Here is a 12,500-nt window from a genome sequence, read left to right as displayed (position 1 = left end):
CACCGAAGCGGCAGCCCGCCGAACACCGGCACTGCGTACAGTGCAGGCGAACGACAAGCCAGCCGAACGGCGACGGCCGCACACAGAGAGCGCGCGGCATCCTTTCCTCGATCCGCCGCCGGGCCGCACCGCCCGCGCGCTGTAACACCCCCGCCGGAGCGGAGGCCACCTTCGCGCGGGGACTTAGACCGACGGCAAACCGGTCGTGACCCGCGCCGGTCGCTAGTGCGCTGAGACGGTGCGCGAGCCGACTCGGCAGCGGCGCCTTAAGCGTCCGCGAACCGAGACGGCGCGCCCCCGCACCCAACTGAAAGCGAGCCGGCGACCTGACGGGCCCTCCCGTTTGCCTCTCAACGGTTTCACGTACTCTTGAACTCTCTCTTCAAAGTGCTTTTCAACTTTCCCTCACGGTACTTGTCCGCTATCGGTCTCGCGACCGTATTTAGTCTTAGGTGGAGTTTACCACCCGCTTTGGGCTGCATTCCCAAACAACCCGACTCCGAGAAGACCCGAAGCGGCCAAGGCAAGCGCCCCTATGGGCCTAACACCCGCCGTGGGACGAGGCCTCGATCAGAAGGACACCGGCGCTCGCCGTTAGCCGCACTGGGACTTCCGTACGTCACAACTCGGCGCGCTCGAAAAGCGCGCAGATTCGACGCTGGACTCCTCCCGGTTCACTCGCCGTTACTCAGGGAATCCCTGTTGGTTTCTTTTCCTCCGCTTAATAATATGCTTAAATTCAGCGGGTGCTCTCGCCTGAACTCAGGTCGTATGTGTCAAGCGGGCCGCTTCTTACACGGCCCGCTGGCATCGCAAGTCGTCGCCGCCGGCGCCGACCGAGCGCGTACCGTCGCCGCCTTGGCCCACGGTCGGTCTTGATCTCGTGACCGGACCGACCGACCTGGACCCGCCCCTCGAACGTAGTTGAACACGTCGAGGGGCCGGCGGTGTACGGGACACGCGGTCGCGCCGAGAAAGCTCGGCGACCGCTTCAACTTGGGGCGACGCCCGGCCGTCTTCGCAGAGGCCAGGCGACGGCCCTCGGGTGAGGACGAACGCGACCCTGAGGCAGACGCGGTCCCGGGATTGACCCGAGACCGCAATTCGCGTTCAGAAGGTCGACGTTCAATGTGTTCTGCAATTCACATTACTTCTCGCACTTGGCTGCGTCCTTCATCGACTCGCGAGCCGAGTGATCCACCGTTAAGAGTCGTCCTCGACGTTTCGCCCGGCGCCGAAGCGCGCGGACGTCACACTGTGGGATCGACCACAAAACCACCACCGACAACAACTGCACAAAAACACCAACAAACGGCGCCGAGCGACCGCCGGGCTGGGCCGGCGGCACATCGAGCGCGGTGCCCAGAAGCCACCATCGCACTCGGCTGCCTTGCTATGCCAACGTGTTACGCGTGTCGCACGGGGCGGAACCCCGATTGACGGCCGCCCTCTCGGCGGCACCCAAAGACAATTAAGTGCGCGGTCGGCCGGGGCCTACCACCACTTTCGGTAATGATCCTTCCGCAGGTTCACCTACGGAAACCTTGTTACGACTTTTACTTCCTCTAAATGATCAAGTTTGATCGTCTTCTCGACACGCCGACGCGGCCGTTGCCAGCCGCGACGGGGCCGATCCAAGGATCTCACTAAACCATTCAATCGGTAGTAGCGACGGGCGGTGTGTACAAAGGGCAGGGACGTAATCAACGCAAGTTGATGACTTGCGCTTACTGGGAATTCCTCGTTCAAGGGAAACAATTGCAAGTCCCTATCCCAATCACGAATGAGGTTCAACGGGTTACCCGGACCTTTCGGCCTAGGTTAGACACTCGCTGCTTCACTCAGTGTAGCGCGCGTGCGGCCCCGGACATCTAAGGGCATCACAGACCTGTTATTGCTCAATCTCGTGTGGCTAAACGCCACTAGTCCCTCTAAGAAGTTAGACGCCGACCGAGAAGGTCGCGTAACTATTTAGCATGCCAGAGTCTCGTTCGTTATCGGAATTAACCAGACAAATCGCTCCACCAACTAAGAACGGCCATGCACCACCACCCACAGAATCAAGAAAGAGCTCTCAATCTGTCAATCCTACCTGTGTCCGGGCCGGGTGAGTTTCCCCGTGTTGAGTCAAATTAAGCCGCAGGCTCCACTCCTGGTGGTGCCCTTCCGTCAATTCCTTTAAGTTTCAGCTTTGCAACCATACTTCCCCCGGAACCCAAAGACTTTGGTTTCCCGGAAGCTGCCGGAAAGGTCGTCATGGTAACGCCTCCCGATCGCTAGTTGGCATCGTTTATAGTCAGAACTAGGACGGTATCTGATCGTCTTCGAACCTCTGACTTTCGCTCTTGATTAAAGAAAACATTCTTGGCGAATGCTTTCGCAGTAGTTCGTCTTCCGCCGATCCAAGAATTTCACCTCTAACGGCAGAGTACGGACGCCCCCGTCTGTCCCTCTTAATCATTACCTCGTGCTCCGAAAACCAACAAAATAGAACCGAGGTCCTATTCCATTATTCCATGCAACACTATGCAGGCGAACAGCCTGCTTTGAACACTCTAATTTTTTCAAAGTAAACTTATCGGCCACCGCCGACACTCAGTCAAGAGCACCGACGGAGAACCGAAGGTGAGGCGAACGCAACCAGTGACACGCCTTGCGACGGACCGGCGGCGCTCGCCCAAAATCCAACTACGAGCTTTTCAACCGCAACAACTTTAGCATACACTGTTGGAGCTGGAATTACCGCGGCTGCTGGCACCAGACTTGCCCTCCAATGGATACTCGTTAAGAGTTTTAGGATGTACTCATTCCAATTACAGGGCCTCGTTAGAGTCCTGTATTGTTATTTTTCGTCACTACCTCCCCGTGTCGGGAATGGGTAATTTGCGCGCCTGCTGCCTTCCTTGGATGTGGTAGCCGTTTCTCAGGCTCCCTCTCCGGAATCGAACCCTGATTCCCCGTTACCCGTTATCACAAAGGTAGGCACGTAGCGTACCTTCGACAGTTGATAGGGCAGACACTTGAATGATACGTCGTCGGTGCAGAGACCGTACGATCCGCGTGGTTATCCAGAGTCATCAAACGTCACAGGACGAACCCGGTCGGTTTTGATCTGATAAAAGCGCGCCTCCCGAAGTCGGCGCTTAATGCATGTATTAGCTCTAGAATTACCACAGTTATCCACTTCGCTTACGAGACCAAATAAACCAAGACTGATTTAATGAGCCATTCGCAGTTTCGCTTTACGAGAACTCGTACTTGCACCTGCATGGCTTAATCTTTGAGACAAGCATATCACTACTGGCAGGATCAACCAGATAGCTGCGACAGCTGCGCTCGGCCCTTGCTGGGCCGCCCGGCGCGTGCTCGTCGCATTCGTTTAAGACCGAGGCGATCGCCTGCGGCCGTACTCGGCTTCGACAGTCGCTGGCCGCGACGTCCACGCTCTCGCCGGCAGTGCCAGGCGGAGCGATTTGCGTTTTTTCTTTGCTCGCCCTCTCTCGGGCTCGATCCATTCAGTTTCGCACAAACAAGAGCTCTGCCGGCCGCCTGCAGCGGTGCCTAAAACCCGGGCATAACAATGCGACCGTTCTGCTAGGCCGACAAGCGCTCAAGCCAGACGCTCGATCGAACGCCCCCTACATATTAGTCGAGACAACGGCTCGCTCATTAGCATCGCGTTTGTACTTTAACTTTTTTCGGCTCGGCTTCTTTCGACGCCGATGCCGGCGACGCAGCACTCTCTCGCCCGCCAGCCACCGAGAAAAGGGTGCGCTCCGACCGGCCCCGCACCGCTCTTTCTTGGCTCATTCGAAATTACTGTCTTTCGCTCTGACATGCCTTACCTAGGGTTAGGTTAGTATGCTTGCACGTTTGTACTTTAACTTTTTTCGGCTCGGCTTCTTTCGACGCCGATGCCGGCGACGCAGCACTCTCTCGCCCGCCAGCCACCGAGAAAAGGGTGCGCTCCGACCGGCCCCGCACCGCTCTTTCATGGCTCATTCGAAATTACTGTCTTTCGCTCTGACATGCCTTACCTAGGGTTAGGTTAGTATGCTTGCACGTTTGTACTTTAACTTTTTTTGGCTCGGCTTCTTTCGACGCCGATGCCGGCGACGCAGCACTCTCTCGCCCGCCAGCCACCTAGAAAAGGGTGCGCTCCGACCGGCCCCGCACCGCTCTTTCTTGGCTCATTCGAAATTACTGTCTTTCGCTCTGACATGCCTTACCTAGGGTTAGGTTAGTATGCTTGCACGTTTGTACTTTAACTTTTTTCGGCTCGGCTTCTTTCGACGCCGATGCCGGCGACGCAGCACTCTCTCGCCCGCCAGCCACCGAGAAAAGGGTGCGCTCCGACCGGCCCCGCACCGCTCTTTCATGGCTCATTCGAAATTACTGTCTTTCGCTCTGACATGCCTTACCTAGGGTTAGGTTAGTATGCTTGCACGTTTGTACTTTAACTTTTTTTGGCTCGGCTTCTTTCGACGCCGATGCCGGCGACGCAGCACTCTCTCGCCCGCCAGCCACCGAGAAAAGGGTGCGCTCCGACCGGCCCCGCACCGCTCTTTCATGGCTCATTCGAGTTTACTGTCTTTCGCTCTGACATGCCTTACCTAGGGTTAGGTTAGTATGCTTGCACGTTTGTACATTAACTTTTTTCGGCTCGGCTTCTTTCGACGCCGATGCCGGCGACGCAGCACTCTCTCGCCCGCCAGCCACCGAGAAAAGGGTGCGCTCCGACCGGCCCCGCACCGCTCTTTCTTGGCTCATTCGAAATTACTGTCTTTCGCTCTGACATGCCTTACCTAGGGTTAGGTTAGTATGCTTGCACGTTTGTACATTAACTTTTTTCGGCTCGGCTTCTTTCGACGCCGATGCCGGCGACGCAGCACTCTCTCGCCCGCCAGCCACCGAGAAAAGGGTGCGCTCCGACCGGCCCCGCACCGCTCTTTCATGGCTCATTCGAAATTACTGTCTTTCGCTCTGACATGCCTTACCTAGGGTTAGGTTAGTATGCTTGCACGTTTGTACTTTAACTTTTTTTGGCTCGGCTTCTTTCGACGCCGATGCCGGCGACGCAGCACTCTCTCGCCCGCCAGCCACCTAGAAAAGGGTGCGCTCCGACCGGCCCCGCACCGCTCTTTCTTGGCTCATTCGAAATTACTGTCTTTCGCTCTGACATGCCTTACCTAGGGTTAGGTTAGTATGCTTGCACGTTTGTACTTTAACTTTTTTCGGCTCGGCTTCTTTCGACGCCGATGCCGGCGACGCAGCACTCTCTCGCCCGCCAGCCACCGAGAAAAGGGTGCGCTCCGACCGGCCCCGCACCGCTCTTTCTTGGCTCATTCGAAATTACTGTCTTTCGCTCTGACATGCCTTACCTAGGGTTAGGTTAGTATGCTTGCACGTTTGTACTTTAACTTTTTTTGGCTCGGCTTCTTTCGACGCCGATGCCGGCGACGCAGCACTCTCTCGCCCGCCAGCCACCTAGAAAAGGGTGCGCTCCGACCGGCCCCGCACCGCTCTTTCTTGGCTCATTCGAAATTACTGTCTTTCGCTCTGACATGCCTTACCTAGGGTTAGGTTAGTATGCTTGCACGTTTGTACTTTAACTTTTTTCGGCTCGGCTTCTTTCGACGCCGATGCCGGCGACGCAGCACTCTCTCGCCCGCCAGCCACCGAGAAAAGGGTGCGCTCCGACCGGCCCCGCACCGCTCTTTCATGGCTCATTCGAAATTACTGTCTTTCGCTCTGACATGCCTTACCTAGGGTTAGGTTAGTATGCTTGCACGTTTGTACTTTAACTTTTTTTGGCTCGGCTTCTTTCGACGCCGATGCCGGCGACGCAGCACTCTCTCGCCCGCCAGCCACCTAGAAAAGGGTGCGCTCCGACCGGCCCCGCACCGCTCTTTCTTGGCTCATTCGAAATTACTGTCTTTCGCTCTGACATGCCTTACCTAGGGTTAGGTTAGTATGCTTGCACGTTTGTACTTTAACTTTTTTCGGCTCGGCTTCTTTCGACGCCGATGCCGGCGACGCAGCACTCTCTCGCCCGCCAGCCACCGAGAAAAGGGTGCGCTCCGACCGGCCCCGCACCGCTCTTTCATGGCTCATTCGAGTTTACTGTCTTTCGCTCTGACATGCCTTACCTAGGGTTAGGTTAGTATGCTTGCACGTTTGTACATTAACTTTTTTCGGCTCGGCTTCTTTCGACGCCGATGCCGGCGACGCAGCACTCTCTCGCCCGCCAGCCACCGAGAAAAGGGTGCGCTCCGACCGGCCCCGCACCGCTCTTTCTTGGCTCATTCGAAATTACTGTCTTTCGCTCTGACATGCCTTACCTAGGGTTAGGTTAGTATGCTTGCACGTTTGTACATTAACTTTTTTCGGCTCGGCTTCTTTCGACGCCGATGCCGGCGACGCAGCACTCTCTCGCCCGCCAGCCACCGAGAAAAGGGTGCGCTCCGACCGGCCCCGCACCGCTCTTTCATGGCTCATTCGAAATTACTGTCTTTCGCTCTGACATGCCTTACCTAGGGTTAGGTTAGTATGCTTGCACGTTTGTACTTTAACTTTTTTTGGCTCGGCTTCTTTCGACGCCGATGCCGGCGACGCAGCACTCTCTCGCCCGCCAGCCACCTAGAAAAGGGTGCGCTCCGACCGGCCCCGCACCGCTCTTTCTTGGCTCATTCGAAATTACTGTCTTTCGCTCTGACATGCCTTACCTAGGGTTAGGTTAGTATGCTTGCACGTTTGTACTTTAACTTTTTTCGGCTCGGCTTCTTTCGACGCCGATGCCGGCGACGCAGCACTCTCTCGCCCGCCAGCCACCGAGAAAAGGGTGCGCTCCGACCGGCCCCGCACCGCTCTTTCTTGGCTCATTCGAAATTACTGTCTTTCGCTCTGACATGCCTTACCTAGGGTTAGGTTAGTATGCTTGCACGTTTGTACTTTAACTTTTTTTGGCTCGGCTTCTTTCGACGCCGATGCCGGCGACGCAGCACTCTCTCGCCCGCCAGCCACCTAGAAAAGGGTGCGCTCCGACCGGCCCCGCACCGCTCTTTCTTGGCTCATTCGAAATTACTGTCTTTCGCTCTGACATGCCTTACCTAGGGTTAGGTTAGTATGCTTGCACGTTTGTACTTTAACTTTTTTCGGCTCGGCTTCTTTCGACGCCGATGCCGGCGACGCAGCACTCTCTCGCCCGCCAGCCACCGAGAAAAGGGTGCGCTCCGACCGGCCCCGCACCGCTCTTTCATGGCTCATTCGAAATTACTGTCTTTCGCTCTGACATGCCTTACCTAGGGTTAGGTTAGTATGCTTGCACGTTTGTACTTTAACTTTTTTTGGCTCGGCTTCTTTCGACGCCGATGCCGGCGACGCAGCACTCTCTCGCCCGCCAGCCACCTAGAAAAGGGTGCGCTCCGACCGGCCCCGCACCGCTCTTTCTTGGCTCATTCGAAATTACTGTCTTTCGCTCTGACATGCCTTACCTAGGGTTAGGTTAGTATGCTTGCACGTTTGTACTTTAACTTTTTTCGGCTCGGCTTCTTTCGACGCCGATGCCGGCGACGCAGCACTCTCTCGCCCGCCAGCCACCGAGAAAAGGGTGCGCTCCGACCGGCCCCGCACCGCTCTTTCATGGCTCATTCGAGTTTACTGTCTTTCGCTCTGACATGCCTTACCTAGGGTTAGGTTAGTATGCTTGCACGTTTGTACATTAACTTTTTTCGGCTCGGCTTCTTTCGACGCCGATGCCGGCGACGCAGCACTCTCTCGCCCGCCAGCCACCGAGAAAAGGGTGCGCTCCGACCGGCCCCGCACCGCTCTTTCTTGGCTCATTCGAAATTACTGTCTTTCGCTCTGACATGCCTTACCTAGGGTTAGGTTAGTATGCTTGCACGTTTGTACATTAACTTTTTTCGGCTCGGCTTCTTTCGACGCCGATGCCGGCGACGCAGCACTCTCTCGCCCGCCAGCCACCGAGAAAAGGGTGCGCTCCGACCGGCCCCGCACCGCTCTTTCATGGCTCATTCGAAATTACTGTCTTTCGCTCTGACATGCCTTACCTAGGGTTAGGTTAGTATGCTTGCACGTTTGTACTTTAACTTTTTTTGGCTCGGCTTCTTTCGACGCCGATGCCGGCGACGCAGCACTCTCTCGCCCGCCAGCCACCTAGAAAAGGGTGCGCTCCGACCGGCCCCGCACCGCTCTTTCTTGGCTCATTCGAAATTACTGTCTTTCGCTCTGACATGCCTTACCTAGGGTTAGGTTAGTATGCTTGCACGTTTGTACTTTAACTTTTTTCGGCTCGGCTTCTTTCGACGCCGATGCCGGCGACGCAGCACTCTCTCGCCCGCCAGCCACCGAGAAAAGGGTGCGCTCCGACCGGCCCCGCACCGCTCTTTCTTGGCTCATTCGAAATTACTGTCTTTCGCTCTGACATGCCTTACCTAGGGTTAGGTTAGTATGCTTGCACGTTTGTACTTTAACTTTTTTTGGCTCGGCTTCTTTCGACGCCGATGCCGGCGACGCAGCACTCTCTCGCCCGCCAGCCACCTAGAAAAGGGTGCGCTCCGACCGGCCCCGCACCGCTCTTTCTTGGCTCATTCGAAATTACTGTCTTTCGCTCTGACATGCCTTACCTAGGGTTAGGTTAGTATGCTTGCACGTTTGTACTTTAACTTTTTTCGGCTCGGCTTCTTTCGACGCCGATGCCGGCGACGCAGCACTCTCTCGCCCGCCAGCCACCGAGAAAAGGGTGCGCTCCGACCGGCCCCGCACCGCTCTTTCTTGGCTCATTCGAAATTACTGTCTTTCGCTCTGACATGCCTTACCTAGGGTTAGGTTAGTATGCTTGCACGTTTGTACTTTAACTTTTTTTGGCTCGGCTTCTTTCGACGCCGATGCCGGCGACGCAGCACTCTCTCGCCCGCCAGCCACCTAGAAAAGGGTGCGCTCCGACCGGCCCCGCACCGCTCTTTCTTGGCTCATTCGAAATTACTGTCTTTCGCTCTGACATGCCTTACCTAGGGTTAGGTTAGTATGCTTGCACGTTTGTACTTTAACTTTTTTCGGCTCGGCTTCTTTCGACGCCGATGCCGGCGACGCAGCACTCTCTCGCCCGCCAGCCACCGAGAAAAGGGTGCGCTCCGACCGGCCCCGCACCGCTCTTTCATGGCTCATTCGAAATTACTGTCTTTCGCTCTGACATGCCTTACCTAGGGTTAGGTTAGTATGCTTGCACGTTTGTACTTTAACTTTTTTTGGCTCGGCTTCTTTCGACGCCGATGCCGGCGACGCAGCACTCTCTCGCCCGCCAGCCACCTAGAAAAGGGTGCGCTCCGACCGGCCCCGCACCGCTCTTTCTTGGCTCATTCGAAATTACTGTCTTTCGCTCTGACATGCCTTACCTAGGGTTAGGTTAGTATGCTTGCACGTTTGTACTTTAACTTTTTTCGGCTCGGCTTCTTTCGACGCCGATGCCGGCGACGCAGCACTCTCTCGCCCGCCAGCCACCGAGAAAAGGGTGCGCTCCGACCGGCCCCGCACCGCTCTTTCATGGCTCATTCGAGTTTACTGTCTTTCGCTCTGACATGCCTTACCTAGGGTTAGGTTAGTATGCTTGCACGTTTGTACATTAACTTTTTTCGGCTCGGCTTCTTTCGACGCCGATGCCGGCGACGCAGCACTCTCTCGCCCGCCAGCCACCGAGAAAAGGGTGCGCTCCGACCGGCCCCGCACCGCTCTTTCTTGGCTCATTCGAAATTACTGTCTTTCGCTCTGACATGCCTTACCTAGGGTTAGGTTAGTATGCTTGCACGTTTGTACATTAACTTTTTTCGGCTCGGCTTCTTTCGACGCCGATGCCGGCGACGCAGCACTCTCTCGCCCGCCAGCCACCGAGAAAAGGGTGCGCTCCGACCGGCCCCGCACCGCTCTTTCATGGCTCATTCGAAATTACTGTCTTTCGCTCTGACATGCCTTACCTAGGGTTAGGTTAGTATGCTTGCACGTTTGTACTTTAACTTTTTTTGGCTCGGCTTCTTTCGACGCCGATGCCGGCGACGCAGCACTCTCTCGCCCGCCAGCCACCTAGAAAAGGGTGCGCTCCGACCGGCCCCGCACCGCTCTTTCTTGGCTCATTCGAAATTACTGTCTTTCGCTCTGACATGCCTTACCTAGGGTTAGGTTAGTATGCTTGCACGTTTGTACTTTAACTTTTTTCGGCTCGGCTTCTTTCGACGCCGATGCCGGCGACGCAGCACTCTCTCGCCCGCCAGCCACCGAGAAAAGGGTGCGCTCCGACCGGCCCCGCACCGCTCTTTCTTGGCTCATTCGAAATTACTGTCTTTCGCTCTGACATGCCTTACCTAGGGTTAGGTTAGTATGCTTGCACGTTTGTACTTTAACTTTTTTTGGCTCGGCTTCTTTCGACGCCGATGCCGGCGACGCAGCACTCTCTCGCCCGCCAGCCACCTAGAAAAGGGTGCGCTCCGACCGGCCCCGCACCGCTCTTTCTTGGCTCATTCGAAATTACTGTCTTTCGCTCTGACATGCCTTACCTAGGGTTAGGTTAGTATGCTTGCACGTTTGTACTTTAACTTTTTTCGGCTCGGCTTCTTTCGACGCCGATGCCGGCGACGCAGCACTCTCTCGCCCGCCAGCCACCGAGAAAAGGGTGCGCTCCGACCGGCCCCGCACCGCTCTTTCATGGCTCATTCGAAATTACTGTCTTTCGCTCTGACATGCCTTACCTAGGGTTAGGTTAGTATGCTTGCACGTTTGTACTTTAACTTTTTTTGGCTCGGCTTCTTTCGACGCCGATGCCGGCGACGCAGCACTCTCTCGCCCGCCAGCCACCTAGAAAAGGGTGCGCTCCGACCGGCCCCGCACCGCTCTTTCATGGCTCATTCGAAATTACTGTCTTTCGCTCTGACATGCCTTACCTAGGGTTAGGTTAGTATGCTTGCACGTTTGTACTTTAACTTTTTTTGGCTCGGCTTCTTTCGACGCCGATGCCGGCGACGCAGCACTCTCTCGCCCGCCAGCCACCTAGAAAAGGGTGCGCTCCGACCGGCCCCGCACCGCTCTTTCTTGGCTCATTCGAAATTACTGTCTTTCGCTCTGACATGCCTTACCTAGGGTTAGGTTAGTATGCTTGCACGTTTGTACTTTAACTTTTTTCGGCTCGGCTTCTTTCGACGCCGATGCCGGCGACGCAGCACTCTCTCGCCCGCCAGCCACCGAGAAAAGGGTGCGCTCCGACCGGCCCCGCACCGCTCTTTCATGGCTCATTCGAGTTTACTGTCTTTCGCTCTGACATGCCTTACCTAGGGTTAGGTTAGTATGCTTGCACGTTTGTACATTAACTTTTTTCGGCTCGGCTTCTTTCGACGCCGATGCCGGCGACGCAGCACTCTCTCGCCCGCCAGCCACCGAGAAAAGGGTGCGCTCCGACCGGCCCCGCACCGCTCTTTCTTGGCTCATTCGAAATTACTGTCTTTCGCTCTGACATGCCTTACCTAGGGTTAGGTTAGTATGCTTGCACGTTTGTACATTAACTTTTTTCGGCTCGGCTTCTTTCGACGCCGATGCCGGCGACGCAGCACTCTCTCGCCCGCCAGCCACCGAGAAAAGGGTGCGCTCCGACCGGCCCCGCACCGCTCTTTCATGGCTCATTCGAAATTACTGTCTTTCGCTCTGACATGCCTTACCTAGGGTTAGGTTAGTATGCTTGCACGTTTGTACTTTAACTTTTTTTGGCTCGGCTTCTTTCGACGCCGATGCCGGCGACGCAGCACTCTCTCGCCCGCCAGCCACCTAGAAAAGGGTGCGCTCCGACCGGCCCCGCACCGCTCTTTCTTGGCTCATTCGAAATTACTGTCTTTCGCTCTGACATGCCTTACCTAGGGTTAGGTTAGTATGCTTGCACGTTTGTACTTTAACTTTTTTCGGCTCGGCTTCTTTCGACGCCGATGCCGGCGACGCAGCACTCTCTCGCCCGCCAGCCACCGAGAAAAGGGTGCGCTCCGACCGGCCCCGCACCGCTCTTTCTTGGCTCATTCGAAATTACTGTCTTTCGCTCTGACATGCCTTACCTAGGGTTAGGTTAGTATGCTTGCACGTTTGTACTTTAACTTTTTTTGGCTCGGCTTCTTTCGACGCCGATGCCGGCGACGCAGCACTCTCTCGCCCGCCAGCCACCTAGAAAAGGGTGCGCTCCGACCGGCCCCGCACCGCTCTTTCTTGGCTCATTCGAAATTACTGTCTTTCGCTCTGACATGCCTTACCTAGGGTTAGGTTAGTATGCTTGCACGTTTGTACTTTAACTTTTTTCGGCTCGGCTTCTTTCGACGCCGATGCCGGCGACGCAGCACTCTCTCGCCCGCCAGCCACCGAGAAAAGGGTGCGCTCCGACCGGCCCCGCACCGCTCTTTCATGGCTCATTCGAAATTACTGTCTTTCGCTCTGACATGCCTTACCTAGGGTTAGGTTAG

At 56.0% G+C, this 12,500-nt stretch overlaps 2 non-coding genes and 1 pseudogene across 2 annotated transcripts; all 3 read right to left on the bottom strand.

Annotated features, from left to right (window-relative positions):
• LOC144418943 (large subunit ribosomal RNA) overlaps positions 1-770 on the bottom strand; it is a 3,695-nt pseudogene extending 2,925 nt beyond the window's left edge.
• Positions 771-1,058: 288 nt separating this feature from the next.
• Positions 1,059-1,212, bottom strand: LOC144418945 (5.8S ribosomal RNA). The gene has a single exon (XR_013473753.1). It is a non-coding gene; the product is annotated as a 5.8S ribosomal RNA (ribosomal RNA).
• Positions 1,213-1,510: 298 nt separating this feature from the next.
• On the bottom strand, positions 1,511-3,320 carry LOC144418948 (small subunit ribosomal RNA). The gene has a single exon (XR_013473756.1). It is a non-coding gene; the product is annotated as a small subunit ribosomal RNA (ribosomal RNA).
• Between the last annotated feature and the right edge of the window lie 9,180 nt (positions 3,321-12,500).

The sequence above is a fragment of the Styela clava genome, unplaced genomic scaffold, assembly GCF_964204865.1.
Source record: "Styela clava unplaced genomic scaffold, kaStyClav1.hap1.2 HAP1_SCAFFOLD_90, whole genome shotgun sequence".
In the NCBI taxonomy this organism is placed as follows: domain Eukaryota; kingdom Metazoa; phylum Chordata; class Ascidiacea; order Stolidobranchia; family Styelidae; genus Styela; species Styela clava.
The sequence above is the reverse complement of the archived record's forward strand: the minus strand, read 5'-3'. Positions and strand labels throughout refer to the sequence as shown.